The sequence below is a fragment of the Monodelphis domestica genome, chromosome X (genome assembly GCF_027887165.1).
Source record: "Monodelphis domestica isolate mMonDom1 chromosome X, mMonDom1.pri, whole genome shotgun sequence".
Classification (NCBI taxonomy): Eukaryota; Metazoa; Chordata; class Mammalia; order Didelphimorphia; family Didelphidae; genus Monodelphis; species Monodelphis domestica.
In genome coordinates, this window is record NC_077235.1 from 39,388,654 (window position 1) to 39,408,740 (window position 20,087).

Sequence of the window (20,087 nt, forward strand, 5' to 3'; positions counted from 1 at the left end):
TCTAGAACAAGGGGGCAATACAGCCACTGACAGAGCTCACAGAACACCTTCTACACTAAACCCCCAAAAGACAACTCCCAGGAATGTAATTGCCAAATTCCAAAGCTATCAAACAAAAGAAAAAATCCTACAGGAAGCCAGAAAAAGACAATTTAGATATAAAGGAATGCCAATCAGGGTCACACAAGACCTTGCAAGTTCTACGCTGAATGATCGTAAGGCATGGAACATGATCTTCAGAAAGGCAAGAGAGCTGGGTCTCCAACCAAGAATCAGCTACCCAGCAAAACTGACTATATACTTCCAAGGGAAAGTATGGGCATTCAACAAAATAGAAGACTTCCAACTTTTTGCAAAGAAAAGACCAGAGCTCTGTGGAAAGTTTGATACCGAAAATCAAAGAGCAAGGAATACCTGAAAAGGTAAATATTAAGGAAAGGGGAAAAATGTTATCTTCTTTTACTCAAACTCTCTTCTATAAGGACTACATTTATATCAACCTATGTATACTAATATGTGGGGAAAATGTAATGTATAAATAGGGGGTAAAGAAAGACCAAATAGAATAATGGTTCTCACACAAAGATTCACAGGGGAAGGGGAGGGGAAGAAAACTCCTATAAGAAGGAGAGGAAGAGGGGGGGGGTTTACTTAAACCTCAATCTCAGGGAAATCAACTCTGAGAGGGAAAAACATCCAGATCCATTGGGATCTTGAATTCTATCTTACCCAACAAGGGTAAGGAGAAGGGAAAACCAAGGGGGGGAGGGGGAGAGGGAGAACAAAAAGGGAGGGAAAGAGAGGGGGGAGGGGGAGGGAACAAAAAGGGAGGGACTAAAAAGGGAAACATCAAGGGAGGGGACAAGGGGGACTGATTCAAAGTAAATCACTGGACTAAAAGGTAGAGCCGAAGAAGAAAAGGTTAGAATTAGGGAAGGCAATCAAAATGCCAGGGAGTCCACAAATGACAATCATAACTTTGAACGTGAATGGGATGAACTCACCCATAAAACGTAGACGAATAGCTGAATGGATTAGAATCCAAAACCCTACCATATGTTGTCTTCAAGAAACACACATGAGGCGGGTTGACACCCACAAGGTCAGAATTAAAGGATGGAGTAAGACCTTCTGGGCCTCAACTGATAGAAAGAAGGCAGGAGTGGTAATCATGATCTGATAAAGCCAATGCAAAAATAGACCTGATCAAAAGGGATAGGGAAGGTAATTATATTTTGTTAAAAGGGACTCTAGACAATGAGGAAATATCATTAATCAACATGTATGCACCAAATAATATAGCACCCAAATTTCTAATGGAGAAACTAGGAGAATTGAAGGAAGAAATAGACAATAAAACCATACTAGTGGGAGACTTAAACCAACCATTATCAAATTTAGATAAATCAAATCAAAAAATAAATAAGAAAGAGGTAAAAGAAGTGAATGAAATCTTAGAAAAATTAGAATTAATAGACATATGGAGAAAAATAAATAGGGATAAAAAGGAATACACCTTCTTCTCAGCACCACATGGCACATTCACAAAAATTGACCATACATTAGGTCACAGAAACATAGCACACAAATGCAAAAAAGCAGAAATAATGAATGCAGCCTTCTCAGATCACAAGGCAATAAAAATAATGATTAGTAATGGTACATGGAAAACCAAATCTAAAACCAATTGGAAATTAAACAATATGATACTCCAAAACCGTTTAGCTAAAGAAGAAATCATAGAAACAATTAATAATTTCATCAAGGAAAATGACAATGGCGAAACATCCTTTCAAACCTTTTGGGATGCAGCCAAAGCGGTAATCAGAGGCAAATTCATATCCCTGAAAGCTCATAATAACAAACAAGGGAGAGCAGAGATCAATCAATTGGAAATGCAATTGAAAAAACTCGAAAGCGATCAAATTAAAAACCCCCAGCAGAAAACCAAATTAGAAATCCTAAAAATTAAGGGAGAAATTAATAAAATCGAAAGTGATAGAACTATTGATTTAATAAATAAGACAAGAAGCTGGTACTTTGAAAAAACAAACAAAATAGACAAAGTACTGGTCAATCTAATTAAAAAAAGGAAGGAAGAAAAGCAAATTCACAGCATTAAAGATGAAAAGGGGGACAGCACCTCCAATGAGGAGGAAATTAAGGCAATCATTAGAAATTACTTTGCCTAATTATATGGCAATAAATACACCAATTTAGGAGAAATGGATGAATATATACAAAAATACAAACTGCCTAGACTAACAGAAGAGGAAATAGAATTCTTAAATAATCCCATATCAGAAATTGAAATCCATCAAGCCATCAAAGAACTTCCTAAGAAAAAATCCCCAGGGCCTGATGGATTCACCTGTGAATTCTATCAAACATTCAGAGAACAGTTAACCCCAATACTATACAAACTATTTGACATAATAAGCAAAGAGGGAGTTCTACCAAACTCCTTTTACGACACAAACATGGTACTGATTCCAAAACCAGGCAGGTCAAAAACAGAGAAAGAAAACTATAGACCAATCTCCCTAATGAATATAGATGCAAAAATTTTAAATAGGATACTAGCAAAAAGACTCCAGCAAGTGATCAGAAGGATCATTCACCATGATCAAGTAGGATTCATACCAGGGATGCAGGGCTGGTTCAACATTAGGAAAACCATCCACATAATTGACCACATCAACAAGCAAACTAGCAAGAACCACATGATTATCTCAATAGATGCAGAAAAAGCCTTTGATAAAATACAACACCCATTCCTATTAAAAACACTAGAAAGCATAGGAATAGAAGGGTCATTCCTAAAAATAATAAACAGTATATATCTAAAACCAACAGCTAATATCATCTGCAATGGGGATAAACTAGATGCATTCCCAATAAGATCAGGAGTGAAACAAGGATGCCCATTATCACCTCTACTATTTGACATTGTACTAGAAACACTAGCAGTAGCAATTAGAGAAGATAAAGAAATTGAAGGCATCAGAATAGGCAAGGAGGAGACCAAGTTATCACTCTTTGCGGATGACATGATGGTCTACTTAAAGAATCCTAGAGATTCAACCAAAAAGCTAATTGAAATAATCAACAACTTTTGCAAAGTTGCAGGATACAAAATAAACCCACATAAATCATCAGCTTTTCTATATATCTCCAACACAGCTCAGCAGCAAGAACTAGAAAGAGAAATCCCATTCAAAATCACCTTAGACAAAATAAAATACCTAGGAATCTATCTCCCAAGACAAACACAGGAACTATATGAACACAACTACAAAACACTCGCCACACAACTAAAACTAGACTTGAACAATTGGAAAAACATTAACTGCTCATGGATAGGACGAGCCAATATAATAAAAATGACCATCCTACCCAAACTTATTTATCTATTTAGTGCCATACCCATTGAACTACCAAAATACTTCTTCACTGATTTAGAAAAAACCATAACAAAGTTCATTTGGAAGAACAAAAGATCAAGGATATCCAGGGAAATAATGAAAAAAAACACATATGATGGGGGCCTTGCAGTCCCTGACCTCAAACTATATTACAAAGCAGCAGTCATCAAAACAATTTGGTACTGGCTAAGAAACAGAAAGGAAGATCAGTGGAATAGACTGGGGGAAAACGACCTCAGCAAGACAGTATACGATAAACCCAAAGATCCCAGCTTTTGGGACAAAAAACCACTATTCGATAAAAACTGCTGGGAAAATTGGAAGACAGTGTGGGAGAGACTAGGAATAGATCAACACCTCACACCCTACACCAAGATAAATTCAAAATGGGTGAGTGACTTAAACATAAAGAAGGAAACCATAAGTAAATTGGGTAAACACAGAATAGTATACATGTCAGACCTTTGGGAGGGGAAAGGCTTTAAAACCAAGCAAGATATAGAAAGAATCACAAAATGTAAAATAAATAATTTTGACTACATCAAACTAAAAAGCTTTTGTACAAACAAAACCAATATAACTAAAATCAGAAGGAAAACAACAAATTGGGAAAAAATCTTCATAGAAACCTCTGACAAAGGTTTAATTACTCATATTTATAATGAGCTAAATCAATTGTACAAAAAATCAAGCCATTATCCAATTGATAAATGGGCAAGGGAAATGGATAGGCAGTTCTCAGATAAAGAAATCAAAACTATTAACAAGCACATGAAGAAGTGTTCTACATCTCTTATAATCAGAGAGATGCAAATCAAAACAACTCTGAGGTATCACCTCACACCTAGCAGATTGGCTAACATAACAGCAAAGGAAAGTAATGAATGCTGGAGGGGATGTGGCAAAGTAGGGACATTAATTCATTGCTGGTGGAGCTGTGAACTGATCCAACCATTCTGGAGGGCAATTTGGAACTATGCCCAAAGGGCGACAAAAGAATATCTACCCTTTGACCCAGCCATAGCACTGCTGGGTCTGTACCCCAAAGAGATAATGGACACAAAGACTTGTACAAAAATATTCATAGCTGCGCTCTTTGTGGTGGCCCAAAACTGGAAAACGAGGGGATGCCCATCAATTGGGGAATGGCTGAACAAACTGTGGTATATGTTGGTGATGGAATACTATTGTGCTCAAAGGAATAATAAAGTGGAGAAGTTCCATGGAGACTGGAACAACCTCCAGGAAGTGATGCAGAGCGAGAGGAGCAGAACCAGGAGAACATTGTACACAGAGACTAATACACTGTGGTATAATCGAACGTAATGGACTTCTACATTAGGGGCGGTGTAATGTCCCTGAACAACTTTCAGGGATCCAGGAGAAAAAAAAACACCATTCATAAGCAAAGGATAAACTATGGGAGTGGAAACACCGAGAAAAAGCAACTGCCTGAATACAGAGGTTGAGGGGACATGACAGAGGATGGACTTTAAATGAACACTCTAATGCAAATACTAACAACAAAGCAATGGGTTCAAATCAAGAAAACATCTAATGCCCAGTGGACTTACGCGTCGGCTATGGGGGGTGGGGGGAGGAAAAGAAAATGATCTATGTCTTTAACGAATAATGCTTGGAAATGATCAAATAAAATATATATAAAAAAAAAAAACAAAATCATACTATATGTTGCCTACGAGAAACACACATGAAGAAGGTCAACACACACAGGGTAAATGTTAAAGGATGGATCAAAATCTATTGGGCATCAACTGAGAAAAAGAAGGCAGGAGTCACAGTCATGATATCTGACAAAGTCAAAGTAAAAATAGATTTGGTTAAAAGATAGGGAAGGTAATTACATCCTGATAAAAGGCAGTATAGACAATGAGGAAATATCAGTACTCAACATGTATGCACCAAATGGAATAATATCCAAGTTAAAAAACAAACCAACAAACAAACTATTGAACCTGAAGGAGGAAATACATAGTAAAACTATACTAGTGTGAGACCTGATCCTTCCTCTCCCAGATCTAGATAAATCAAAACAAAAAATTAATTAATAAGAAAGAGGTAAGAGATCTTAATGAAATCTTAGAAAAATTAGTCAGTAGATATGTGGAGAAAAATAAATAGGGACAAAAAGGAATACACCTTCTTTTCAGCAGAACATGGTATATATACCTTCTTTTGAGCAGAACATGGTACATTCACAAAGATGGACCATGCACTAGGGCATAAAAACATTGAAAACAAGTGCAAAAGAGCAGAAATAATAGATCCAAACTTTTTAGATCATAATGCAATAAAAATAATAATTAGTGAGGGTACATGGAGAGGCAAATGAAAAATTGGAAATTAAACATTGTGATTCTCCAAAATTGGTTAAAGAACAAATCATAGAAACAATTAATAATTTCATTGATGAAAATGACAATGAGGAGACATCCTTTCAAAATCTATGGGATGCAGCCAAAGCAGTACTCAGGGGGAAATTTATATCCTTGAGTTCATATATTAACAAATTAAGGAGGGCAGAGATCAGTGAATTGGGCATGCAAATTAAACAACTAGAAAGTGAAGAAATTAAAAATCCTCAGATGAAAACTGAAATAGTGATCCTAAAAATTGAAGGAGAAATTATTAAAATTGAAAGTGAAAGAACTATCAAATTAATCAATAAGACTAGAAGCTGTTACTTCTAAAAAAAACAAATAAAATAGACAAAGTACATGTCAATCTAATAAAAGGAAAGAAGAAGAAAACCAAATTGACAGTATCCAAGATGAAAAGGGAGACCTCACCTCTAATGAAGAGGAAATTAAGGCAATCATTTAAAAGTATTATGCCCAATTATATGGCAATAAATATGGCAATCTAGGTGGTATGGATAAAAATTTACAAAAGTATAAATTTCCTAGATTAACAGAGAAAGAATTAGAATACCTAAACAACCCCATATCAGAAAAAGAAGTTATACAAGCTATTAAAGAACTCCCTAAGAAAAAAGCCTCAGGACCAGATGGAGTCACAAATGAATTCTACCAAGCATTCAAATGACAACTAATCCCAATATTATACAAACTATTTGACAGAAAAAGCAAAGAAAACGTTCTACAAAATTCTTTTTATGAAACAAATATGGTACTGATTCCAAAGCCAGGCAGGTCAAAAACAGAGAAAGCAAACTAAAGACCAGTCTCTTTAATCTAAAACCATCAACAAACATCATCTGCAATGGGAATGAACTAGAAGCCTTCCCAATATGATCAGGAGTGAAACAAGGATGCCGATTATCACCTCTACTATTCAACATTGTACTAGAAACACTAGCAGTAGCAATTAGAGAAGAAAAAGAAATTGAAGTTATTAAAATAGGCAAGGGGGAGACCAAGCTATCACTCTTTGCAGATGATATAATGGTCTACTGAAAGAATCCTAGAGAATCAACCAAAAAGCTAATCAAAATAATCGACAACTTAAGCAAAGTTACAGGATAAAAAATAAACCCAGATAAGTCATCAACATTTCTATATATCTCCAACAAATCTCAGCAGTAGGAATTACAAAGAGAAATTCCATTTAAAATCACTCTAGACAATATAAAATACTTAGGAATCTATCTGCCGAGACAAACACAGGAAGTATATGAACACATCTACAAAAAACTCTCCACACAATTAAAACTAGTTCTACACAATTGGAAAAACATTGATTGCTCATGGGTAGGATGAGCTAACATAATAAAAATGACAATCCTACCCAAATTAATTCACTTATTTAGTGTCATGCCCATTGAACTACCAAAAAGCTTTTTTACTGAATTAGAAAAAACCATAACAAAGTTCATTTGGAAGAACAAAAGATCAAGGATATCCAGGGAAATCATGAAAAAAATGCAAAGGAAGGAGGCCTTCCAGTCCCAGATCTCAAACTATACTATATATACTATAAAGCAGTGGTCATCAAAACAATTTGGAATTGGCTAAGAGACAGAGAGGAAGACCACTGGAATAGACTTGGGGTAAGTGACCTTAGCAAGACAGTCTATGATAAGCCCAAAGATCCCAGCTTTTGAGACAAAAATCCACTATTTGACAAAAACTGCTGGGAAAATTGGAAGACCATATGGGAGAGATTAGGTTTGGTTCAACATCTGATACCCTACACCAAGATAAACTTATAATGGGTGAATGACTTGAATATAAAGAAGGATACTATAAGTAAATTAGGTGAACATAGAATAGTATACATGTCAGATCTTTGGGAAAGGAAAGACTTTAAAACCAAGCAAAGACTAGAAAAAATCCCAAAATATGAAATAAATAATTTTGATTACATCAAATTAAAATTTTTTGCACAAAAAAAACAATGCAACAAAAATTAGAAGGGAAGTAACAAACTGGGAAACAATCTTCATAACGAAAACCTCTGACAAAGGTCTAATTACTCAAATTTATTAAGAGCTAAACCAATTGTACAAAAAATCAAGCCATTCTCCAAATGATAAATGAGCAAGGGCATGAATAGGCAATTTTCAGTCAACGAAATCAAAACTATTAATAAGCACATTAAAAAGTGTTTTAAATCCCTTATAATCAGAGAGATGCAAATCAAATCAACTCTGATGTATCACCTCACACCTAGCAAATTGGCTAACATGACAGTAATGGAAAGTAATTAATGTTGGAGGGGATGTGTCAAAGTCGGGACAATAATGCATTGCTGGTAGTTGTTAATCAATCCAACCATTCTGGAGGGGAATTTGGAACTATGCTCAATGGGTGCTAATAGACTGTCTGCCCTTTGATCCAGCCATAGCACTGCTGGGTTTTTACTGCAAAGAGATAATAAGGAAAAAAGACTTGCATAAGAATATTCATAGCTTTGTTCTTTGTGGTCGCAAAAAATTAGAAAATGAAGGGATGCCCTTCAATTGGGGAATGGCTGAACAAATCGTGGTTTACGTTGGTGATGGAATACTATTGCTCTAAAAGGAATAATAAAGTTGAGGAATTCCATGGGGACTGGAACGACCTCCAGGAAGTGATGCAGAGTGAGAGGAGTAGAACCAGGAGAACATTGTACACAGACTGACACACTGTGGCACAATTGAATGTAATGGACTTCTCCATTAGAGGCAATGCAGTGATCCTGAACAACCCCGAGGGATCTATGAGAAAGAACACTATCCACATCCAGAGGAAAAATTATGGGAGTAGAAACACAGAAGAAAAACAACTGCTTGATCATATGGATCAATGGGGATATGATTGGGGATGTAGATTCTAAATGAACATCCTAATGCAAACATCAACAATATGGAAATAGGTTTTGATCAAGGACACATGTAAAACCCAGGGGAATTTCAAGTCAGCTATGGGCGGGTGTGGGGGGAGGGTAGGGAAAGAACATGATTCTTGGAAAGAATGAAAGATATTCTAAATTGACTAAATAAAATTTAAAAAATGAATAAACCTAATGATAGTATTTCAGCTAAGAATCCCGTCTCCAAAGGCTCCGCATCAAGGGGCCTGGCAAATGTTTCCAAGGGCAGGCAGGTGACTGCCTGGAATTTGTTTTTCTCTATGCTAATGGGCAAGGAGCTGCATGTTGTTGACTTTGTAAAATAAAATACAGTAGGAGTGTAAAAAAAATAATCAAACTGACAGAAATCACATGATCTTCTCAGTAAGATGCAGAAAATAAGCCTTTCACAAAATACATCACCCATTCAGATTCAAAACATTAGAAAGCATAGGAATAAAAGGACTTTTCCTTAAAATAATAAGTAGTATTTATTTAAAACCAATAGCAAGTATCATTTGCAATTGTAGATAAATTAGAAGCCTTCCCAATAAGATCATGAATGAAGTAAGGATGCCCATGATCACCACTATTATTTAATGTTATATTGTACTAGAAATGCTAGCTTTACCAATTAAAGAAGAAAAAGAAATTGAAGGGATCAAAGTAGGCAACAAGGAAACTAAACTATCAATCTTTGCAGATGATATGATGGTATACTTAGCGAATTCTAGAAAATATACTAAAAACAAGTTGAAATAATAATGTTAGCAAAGTTGCAGAATATAAAATAAATACACATAAGCCATCAGCATTTCTATATATTTCCAACAAAACTCAGCAGCAAGAGTTAGAAAGAGAAAATATTTTAAATCACACTAGGCAACACAAAATACCAGGGAATCTATTTGCCAAGACAAACATAGGAATTATAAGAGCACAATTAAAAATACTTTTCACAGAAATTAACATCTAAACAAATAGGAAAATATTAATTGCTCAAGGACAGGCTGAGATAATAAAATAAAAAAGATCATCCTACCTAAATTAGTTTACTTATTCAGTGTCATGCCAATCAAACTACCAAAAAACTATTTTAATAGAACTAGAAAAAATAATAACAAAATCCATCTGGAAGAACAAAAGATCAATAATATCAAAGAAACTAATGAAAAATGTGAAGGAGGAGGGTCTAGCAGTACCAGGTCTTAAACTGTCCTATAAAGCAGGGATCATCAAAACAATATGGCACTGGCTAAGAGAAAGAGGGGAAGGATCAGTGAAATAGACTTGGGGTAAGTGATCTCAGCAATCTAGTGTTTAATAAACCCAAAGATCCTACCTTTGGGAATGAAAACTCATTATTTGAGAAAAACTGTTGGGAAAATTGAAAAACAGTATGGCAAAAACTAGGTTTAGATCACTATATCACAATCTATGCCCAGATAAGGTCAAAATGCATATATGATTTAAATATAGTGATATAAGTAAATTAGGAGACTATAAAAAAGTTTACCTATCATATCTATAGAGAAGGGAAGAATTTATGACTAAAAAAGAGATAGAGAACATTATAAGATGTAATATGGATAATTTTGATTATATTAAATTTAAAAGGTTTGTACAGAAAAAAATAATGTAACCAAGATTAGAAGGGAAACACCTGGGAAAAAATTTCTCTGATAAAGGTCTCATTTCTCAAATATAAAAAGAATGAAGTCAAATTTATATGAATTCAAGTCATTCCTCAATTGATAAATGGTCAAAGGATATGAATAGGCAGTTTTTCAAATGAAGAAATCAAAACTAATAATAATCATATGAAAAAATGTTCTAAATCTTTCTTGATTTGAGAAATGCAAATCAAAACAACGCTGAGGTATTACCTCACAGCTCTCAGATTGGCCAGTGTGACAATAGAGGAAAATTATTAACATTAGAGGGAAAGTGGCAAAATGCTAATGCATTGTTGGTAGTAGTGAAGTGATCCAACCTTTCTGGAGGGTAATAATATGCCCAGAGGCTATAAGAGAATGCATACATTTTGATCCAATAATACCACCACTAGGTCTGTATCCCAAAGAGATAAAAAATGGGAAAGGACCTGTTTGTACAAAAATATTTATAGCTGCTTTTTTGTGGTGGCAAAGAATTTGAAATTAAGGGGATGTCCCTCACTTGGGGAATGGCTGGACCAAATGTGGTATATGATGGTGATGGAGTACAATTTTGCTATAAGGAATGATAAGCAGGATGATTTTAGAAAAAGCTGGAAAGATCTGCAAGAACTGGTGCAGAGCAAAATAAGCAGAACTGAGAGAACATTGTACACAACTTCAGCAATATTGTATGATAATTATCTGTGAAATCTTGACTATTCTCAGCAGTGCAACAATCTGGGGTAATACTGAAGGACTTATGATGGGGAATGCTATTCACCTCCAGAGAAAGACCTGTTGGAGTTGTCTTTCACATCAGCATATTTATGGTTTTATTTGGGGGTTTTGGTTATGTATGACTTTGCTCTTACAATAACAACCAACATGGAAGTATGTTTTGTATGACAATAAAAAGAAAAGAAAAGAATGAACAGAGCCTTGGGAGACAGAGGTCCTGGGTCTAATTATCAGCTCTGATTCCCATTACCTGGAAGATCCTAGACAAATGATTGAACTTTCCTGGTCTTCAGCTTCATTTTCTCAAATGAGAGCATTGGACTAGATGGCTTCCGAGGGCCCTTCCTAAACAGATGATCCTAGAATCTAATTCTCCCCACTCCCAAGTCTTCATGGGAAAGCAAAGGAGAAGCCAGACCAGAGTTTATCCCTCAGACTCTACACTTATACAATATTTTAGTCATTTAAAATTGGAGAGTCATTTGACTCAAATGACTCAAAGGTTAATCATTTTGTTCAAAGTTATAAAACCAGCAGCTATCAAAGGCAGAATTTGAATCCACATCTTACATTATTGATTCTAAATTTCTTCCTTTATCCAGTATGCTACCACCCTTCTCTCTAACTGATTTTATAAATGGAGAAAAAGAAGCCAAGGAAGGGGGAGCATCTTGTCCAACATCACACAAGTGCTTTAGAGGCAACCTTGGGAATTGAGCATAGGTCCAGTGAGCTCCAATTCTTCCCACTTTACCATGGTCCCCTTCCCTATAAACAAGCAATTATGCACCCCTAGAAAGACCAAGATTATTTCTTTAATGCCCTTGCTGAAGAGCTTGCCTTTGGAGTTGATTTTCTCCTAGGCTTTTCCTCTGATCTTTCTCACCCTCTCCACTGGCTTCCTTTAGGATCAAGGAGAAAAGGGGTGATGATCAAAGTTAGGAATTTGACCAAGGAAAGAGAAAAGGCAAGTGGTCCCTGAGACTTTCTGACCTTGGCTTCATTATCTTCGAATGCTCTTGCTGTCCTTATGCACCCTTAAATCCATCCAGAATTCTGACTTTCAGAAGAATTGAATCTGTCAAAGATCCCAACCATTCTAATGCCCTACACTAAGACACAGGAAAGTGCCTGACAGTTAGCAGCAAAGCTGACACTAGAATCCAGATCTCCTGAATATTCTAACCTGGCAGGGGATTCCGCTTGTTCCACAATCCAAATGAACCAGAACAAGAGTGTATAGAGTAAAAGCAAGTGAAGAACAGGGGCAACCCCAAGTATGAGAAGCTGGGTTTGATGTGAGGTCTTTAAAAACCCAATCTTGCCCACTATTGCCATCCTATCATCCTGGGCTCTGTATGGTGAGCCTTCATTCTCCTTAACGGGCCGGGTCCTGAAGCTCACCACCCTCCCTTATGGATACCACTAAGCCATTCTGGTGACTTCATTCTTCTCATATCCTGAAAAATAAACAGAAAAGATGAACTTACAACTCTCCCCTTCCAGTGTCAGCAGAGCGTGGGAGTCTCAGTTCAGAACTGTCCAGCTTCAAATCCCATTATACTCATGACCTCCTCTCTCCTCTCCTTACCTAGTCTCCCTTCTTTCAGCTCCTCTTCTTTTCTTCCTCCTTCCTCTCCCTCATTTTGTTTCTCCATCTTCCATTGAGGTTACCCCCCTTCTCTTTCCTTCCCTTCCTCCATACTTCCTCTCTTAGACTCTTATTCTTCACCCAAAACATATGCTTTCTTCTCCTCCTTCCTCTTCCCTCCACTCCTCTCTCCTCCAAGTTCAGCCCCACACTCTCTTCACCCAAAAGTTCTTAAAACCTTTATATTGAGTATGAGAATTCATACTAAGTACTGGATCCCATGGCAGAAAAATGGTAGAGGCAAGGCAAGGAGAGTTAAGTTATTTGCCCAGGTCCCTAAGCTAGTGTCTGAAGTCATAATTGAACTCAGCATCTCTCATCTTTAGTCTGGACTGCAAATCCACTGAGCCACCTAGCTGCCCACCCCATACTCCCACCTTTTCAACCTTCATCTTCCTCTGCCTCCAGTTAGGCTTCTCTTACTCTCCATACTTTGGTCTTAACTCCACTCCCTCCACAAACTTTCTTTCTCTTTTCTCCTATCCTAGCTCCTCTCCTCCTCTTCTCTAGAGAATGTTAGGTTCCCTATTGGAATGAGTAGATTCTAGCCTTGGGAGACAGAGATCCTGGATCTAATTGTCACTGCTGATTTTCATTACCTAGAAGATCCTGGAGCAAATCACTGAACTTCCCTGCTCTTCAGCTTCATTTGCTGTCAAATGAGAGAGTTGGACTCGATGATTCCTGAGGCCCTGTCCATCTCGAAAGAGATAATCCTAGAATTGATTCATCCTCCCTTTCCCCTTCTTCATGTTTTCTTCACTTTCTCCTTTCCTCCCTCCCTGTCTTTTCATCTTCCTCTTTCTCCTTTCTTCTCTCTTCCTCCTCTCTCTGCTTTTTAATGACAATTAGTGGCACCATTACACAAACCTTGGAAACAGTGTGATGTCATCCTTGTTTACTACCCTAGGAGTTTACTACCCTAGGACTCATCAAACCTATGTTCAAAAGATGGCTCTGCCACTCAGTCTCTGTGACCCAGGGTAAATGGAGTCAGTAGTTCTTCTGGCTCTCAGTGTGCTCATTTGCAAAATCAAAATCAGGAATCTTCAGGATTATCTTATTTAGAATAATCCTTTGTCACAGAATCTAACCTGACTCTTCTTTGAAGGACTTTTTTGTTGGAGCAATGGAGAGGGCAGACCTAAGATTTCATCCCTCAGACTACATATAGTATGAGGGATGAAATCTTATATATATATTATATATATATTCATATATATATAATATATATATATAAATTCATGAGTAATTTAAAATGCCAGTGGCTTGACAGAAGTCAAAGGTTAATTATTTTGTTCAGAGTTATAAAACCAGCACTAGCTATCAGAGGCAGAATTTGAATTTACATCTTAAATTACTGATTTTAAATTTCTTCCTTTACCCAGTATGCCACTACTCTTTTCTCTCTAACTGGCTTTGTGAACAAGCAATTATGACCCCCTCACAAAGACCAAGATAATTTCTCTAACCCACTTGCAGTAGAGCTTGCCTTTGTAGTTGTTTCCCTAATGAACTTTTTCTCTGATCCACCCCTTTCCCCACTGGCTTCCGTTAGGATCAAGGGGGAAAATGGATGGGATCAAGGCTAGGGATTTGACCAAAAAAGAAGCAAAGCCAATAGTTCCCTGTGATTCCCCTACCTTAGCTTCAGTATATGTGCATGTTCTCTCTATCCTGATGGACCCTCCCTGAACTGTCTAGATTCCAGTTATTCTAATGCCCCTCTATTACAGGGTAGGACACTGAGATGCAGGGAAGTACCTTGTGACAGTTAGCAGCAGAACTGACATTAGAATCCAGGTCTCCAGAATATTCTAACCTTCCCAGGGAGGCTGCTTAATCTACAACCCAGACCAGAAAAGGGGTCTCTAGACTTAGAGCAAATGAAGGGCAGGGTCAAGTCCATGCATGAGGAGCTCAGTTTGATGTTAGGTCCTTATAGTTCCAGTCCTGCCCACTATTGCCACCCTATAATCCTGGGCTTTTTTGGTGAGCCTTCCTTCTCCTTACCTGGTCTGTTCCTCAAGGCCACCACCTCCCTAATGATCACCTCTAAGCCATGCTAGTGACTTCATTCTTCTCACACTCTGTAAGACAGATAAAAAGGTAAACTCATAACTCTCCCTTTCCACAAAGTCAACAGCCCTCATCTTGGCTCTCCATCTTCCTTTGAGGTCACCCTCCCTTCTCTCTCTTTCCCCTCCTCCATGCTTCCTCTCTTAGATTTTTATTTTCTTACAAAACATACATATGCTTTCTTTTTCCTCCTTCCTCTTCCCTCCATTACTCTCTCCCAGTTTTCTCTCTCTCTCTCTCTCTCTCTCTCTCTCTCTCACACACACACACACACACACACACACACACATTCAGCACTCTCTTTAGTCAATAGTTCTTTTTTAAATCTTTATGTTGAATATGAAAATCCATACTAAGAGAAAAATGGCACAGGCAAGGCAAGGAAGGTTAAGTTATTTGCCCAGGTCCCTAAACCAGGAAGTGTCTGAAGCCATAATTGAACCCAGCATCTCCCATCTTTAGGCCTGGACTGCAAATCCACTGAGCCACCTAGCTGCCCAACCCACTCCCCACCTTTCTACCTTCATCTTCCTCTGCCTCCAGCTTCCCTCTGTCTCCATGCTTTGCTTTTAACTATTTCCACCAAATTTCTTTCTTCTTTCCCAACCCTAGCTCCTCTCTCCCCTGTTCTCTAGGGAATGTTAGTTTACCTATTAGAAGGATTGGAGCCTTGGGAGTCAAAGATCCTGGGCCTAATTATTATCTCTGATCCCCATTGCCCATATGGTTCTTGGCAAATCACTGAATTTTCCTGGTCTTCATCTTCATTTTTTGTCAAATGAAAGGGTTGGTCTGGATGGCTTCTGAGGGCCCTTCCACCTCTAAATGGATGATCTTAGAATCTACTCCCCCCTCCTTGCCCTTCTTCATGTTTTCTTCACTTCCTTTCTCCCTTCCCCTTTCTCCTTTCTTCCCTTCCTTTCCCCTCATCTTCCTGCTTGCCCCTTCCATCTTCCTTCTCTTTCCTTTTTCCTGACAATTAATTTCACAAACCTTGGGAACAGTGATGTCATCCTTGGCAACAGCTTGCTACCTTAGGAGTCAATGAACCTGTGTTCAAATAATGACTGTCACTCAGTGTCCCTGTGACCTAGAAGAGATGGAGATGGGAGTCGTTCTGGCTCTCAGTTTTCTCATTATTAAATTGAAAATCAGGAATCTTCAGGATTTTCTTATTTAGAATTTTCCTTTGTCAACTTATGTAACCTAACTGTCTTATTTTCAGGCCTTTTTTGTTAGTGTAACGGAGAGGCTAGACCTTCAGTTTCATTCCTCAGTTTACATATAGATATATATCTATATATACTCATCAGTAATTAAATACATGAAAGAGTAGCTTTGGTTGGGGTGAGAATTAAGTTCCTTGTCCACACTGGCAAAACTAGCAGATGTTGTAGGCAGAATTTGTATCCAGGCCTCAGATTACTTATTCTATAATGATTCTTTCATCCAATATGCCGCTACTCCTCTCTATCACTGTCTTTGCAAATGGAGAAATTGAGGGCAGGACAGGGGGAGCAACTTCCCCAAACTCACAGAGGCAAAACTGGGATGTGAACACAGGTCTAGAGGGCTCCCATATCATCCCTGTTCTTTCTACTTCATCTTGCTGATTTCCCTATAAACAAGCAATTGTGCCCTCTGGATGGACCAAGATGATTTTTACTATCAACTGGGATTTTCTTTGCAGTTGTTTTTCTAATAGACTTTTACTCTGATTCATCCTACTCTCAGCACATGCTTCCTTCAGTATTCACAGGGAAAATGGGTGGTAATCAAGGTTAGGAATGTGATCATAGAGGAAGCAAAGCTGAGTGGTCCATATGATTTCCTGACCCTTGGCTTCATTATCTGTACATAATTTCTCTGGGTCCTTAGTGACCCTCAGCCACTCCTAAAATCAGAGGCAGTCCAGCAGAGCTGAAGGGTTGTGTAGATCCCAACAAGTTCAATGTCCTGCTTTGACAGAGCAAAATACTGAGACACACATAAGCACTCACTGACAGTTAGCAGCAAAGCTGACCCTAGAACCCAGGGCTCCTGAATATTCTAACCTGCCCAGGGAGGCAGCTTGCTCTATAATCCAGGCTGGGGGAAGATGGCTGGTGGAAGGACAGATGTGCCTAGGGGCAGAGCAAGTAAAGGGCAAGGGCAGCCCCTTGTATGAGGAGCTGGGTCTGAGGTTAGGTCTATAAATCCAGGTCTTTCCCCTTTATGACCCTCCAGCTCTGGATAGTAAGCCTTCCTTCTCCTTACCTGATCAGATATTCCAGGCCACCATCCTCCTTTTCAGCCTCTTCAAAATGTTCACCTCTCTTGTATTCTCCTACTCTGCAACCCAGAAAGGAAAGACAACCTCAGAACACTCTCTTCCCTATAGGAGTGATGTGTTGTAGGGGTCAGAACCCCAGAGCTGTCCACCAGTCTCTTAGCTAATCTACCTTGCCCCACTCTCTGCTGCCTATACCTGCTCCCCTTATCTCCCTTCTTTCCTCCCCAGCCCTCTTCTTCCTTTCCTTGATCTCAGTTTCCCTTGTCTCTCAACTCCTTTTTTAACCTTCCCCCCTTCCCTGAATATTCCTCCCTCCCTAATAGCCTTATTTTTCTTTTCAAAACTATCACTTTTCTCTCACCATTCCCTTTCACCCTAGCCAGCCACCAATCTCTCATCCCCGCCTTCTTGTCCTCCTTTGTCTCTCTTTTTTACATCCTTTCTTCTGTATTCCCTCCTTTTACTTTCTTCTCTTGCTATCTCCCTCCTGCTCTCTAGGGGAGAAAAGTAGTTTTTGGGTAGTGAGAGGACCTATGTCCAAATTCTTTCTTTAATTTACTACCAATATGATCCTGGGCAAGTCACTCAAGTTTTCAGGGCTCCAGTTTCATTTTCTGTCAAAGGAAGGGAGGTAGTCAGATGGATTGTGGTCTTTGTGATCCCTTCTAACTCTAAGTTTATGATACTCTGATCTTCTCTCCTTTCCCTCTCTACTCTTCACCCCCTCCACTTCCGTCTCCATCATTATCCCCCACCCTTTCCTTTCTTCCTTCCTCACCTCTTATTTCCTCTTCTCCTGTTCCACTCTCCTTTTCTCTCTCCTTCCCCTTCTCCCTTTTCCCCTCCCCACCTTTTTTCTTCTCTTGCCCTTTCCCTCTCCTCCTCTTTCCTCCCTCCCCATCTCTCTTTCCTTTCCCTCCTCCTTTCTTTCTCTTCCCTTCCCTTCCCTCCTTTTCCCCCTCCCCATCCCACCTTTCTTCTCTACTCCACCCGGTTCACCTTTCCTTCTCTCCTCTTCCCCTCTTCTCTACTTTCTTCCCCTCCACATACCACAATTCCTGTTTTTCTCTTTACTTTCACCTTCTTTCATTTTTCTTCCCCCCACCTCCTCGGTAACAGTTGCCCCTCTTCTTAGCTCACACTTCTGATGTAACAGTTGGTGCAATTATTTCACAGACCTTGGAATGGGTGATGGCATCCTTGGCAACAGCTAGTTTGTCTGGGGGTCACTGAGCCTAGACTGAAATTGTGTCTCCGCCATTTGACCCAGGAAAATGGAGACTTTTCCCTTTCCTGGTTCTCGGTTTCACCTGTAAAATGAGGGGGTTGGCCCGGATGGCCTTAGAAGGGACCTTGTAGAAAATCTCTGAGCCCCCCCCAAGCCTGAGTTGTGCCCAGACCCCCACAAGCACCCCCAAAATCATGTCTCTTAAGGTTTAGATTGGGCTGCATTAGGCCAGAAGTCATCTTCCTCATCTCTTCAGCCTTTGCTGCTAGATGTGCAATTAGCCTGTAATCTATAGTCTGAGTAGCCTGGGAGCTGGGTGGTCACATGACTTGGCAGGGTCACTGACAGAGGCAGCACTTGAAGGGAGGTCTTCTGGACCTGCCTTCAAGACCAGCCCTTTCCCCACAATGCCTCTCAGTCTGGCAAATGAAAACACTGTCCCAAGGTCACACAATCTCCAAACCCTCACTTCCTCTCCAGGCCTGAAACTCCCAGTGCCATGCTCTTTCTGCCTCTCCAGACTTCCTTCCCGTGTACAAGCCTTTGGCCCCTTTGCAGAGACCAAGATCATGTCCCTCATTCTCCCTTTCAGTGGAGCATGGCTTCCAGGGCATTTCCCCAAAAGACTGTTTTCTGGACCCCTCGCACTCTCCTCTGACCCCCTTCAGGATCATTTTTGTGCATTTTGGAAGTTGTGTGGGGCGGCAGGGGAGAGAGGGCAGGGCTCCCTGCAGGACCACAGAATGGAGCAAAGCTCCCTGTGACTTCCCCACTCTGGGCCCTGCTCCCTGCATGGCCACCAGGCCAAGTGACCCTCGGCCTCTCCCAGAATCTTAGCTGGACGGCGGCCTGTCCAGAGTCCACCCAAGGAGTTACATGTTTATGTGCTGCTACCCGTTGCATTTTCTCAGCAGCCTGAAAGCCATCTGGAGAGGGGGTCCACAGGCTTCCCCAGTGTCTTCCACAGGAGGACACTGAGGCCCAGAGAGCCCAGTGACAGTTAGAGCAGAGCTGCCACTAGAATCCAGGGCTCCTCTATATTCCAAGCTGGGCTGGGAGGCAGCTTGCTGGACTGCACAGACCAGGGGGGAGGGCCAGGGGTGCCCCCTGTCTGGGGAGTGGGTTCAAAGTCAGGGTTTTCCAAGTGCAGGCCTGTCCCTCTTCCCTTCTTGAAGATCTGCAGTTTTGGAAGCTCTCCTGGTCCCTCTTCTAGGTTGAGGAGTCTCTTTCCTGTGTCCAACAGGAAGTTCTGGGTCCCTCCTGTGGCTGGGGTGGGGTGACAGGCTGCGAGCTGACCTCTCCCCCTAGAAGCACCAACCACATCCATGTCCAATTCTGAGCCTGCCACCACCAACAGGAGGCCACACAAACAACGGGCATCAGAGGCAGTTTTTTGAAATGAGATCGTCCTCATGCCAGCCCTTTAACCACTAAGTCAGGCTGCTTTTCAAGTATTTTAATAAAGAATTCTGGTTGTGTTTTTTTTTTTAAGGAGGAGGGGGTTAGAGGAATAACCAAGTGTCCCAAACTTCAGATTTCCAAATGTTTGGCTGGTTTGTCTGTCCTTAACCCTTGGCCATCACCTGCTGGCAGCTTCCCTAAATGCAGGCTAAGCACCTAAGCAGAAGTAGTGTCTTTAGTGCTAAGCCTGAGAAAGGAGATGGAAATTTAGAAGGGACAGATGCTGCCCTGTGGCTAAGGAGGACAATGTGGGGCAGGGAGG

The 20,087-nt window shown here is 39.7% G+C and overlaps 1 long non-coding RNA gene across 3 annotated transcripts; it reads right to left on the reverse strand.

Annotated features, from left to right (window-relative positions):
- Positions 1-5,100: 5,100 nt before the first annotated feature.
- LOC130456197 (uncharacterized) lies at positions 5,101-19,844 on the reverse strand. Of its 3 annotated transcripts, none has more exons than XR_008914791.1 (6): positions 18,136-19,844; positions 17,699-17,750; positions 17,121-17,195; positions 15,858-15,954; positions 14,799-14,875; positions 5,101-12,594 (listed from the first exon to the last, which is right to left on the reverse strand). It is a non-coding gene; the product is annotated as an uncharacterized LOC130456197 (long non-coding RNA). The 3 variants fall into 3 exon arrangements; XR_008914790.1 differs by having other exon boundaries at positions 18,187-19,843; XR_008914792.1 differs by having other exon boundaries at positions 18,109-18,193.
- Positions 19,845-20,087: the final 243 nt, after the last annotated feature.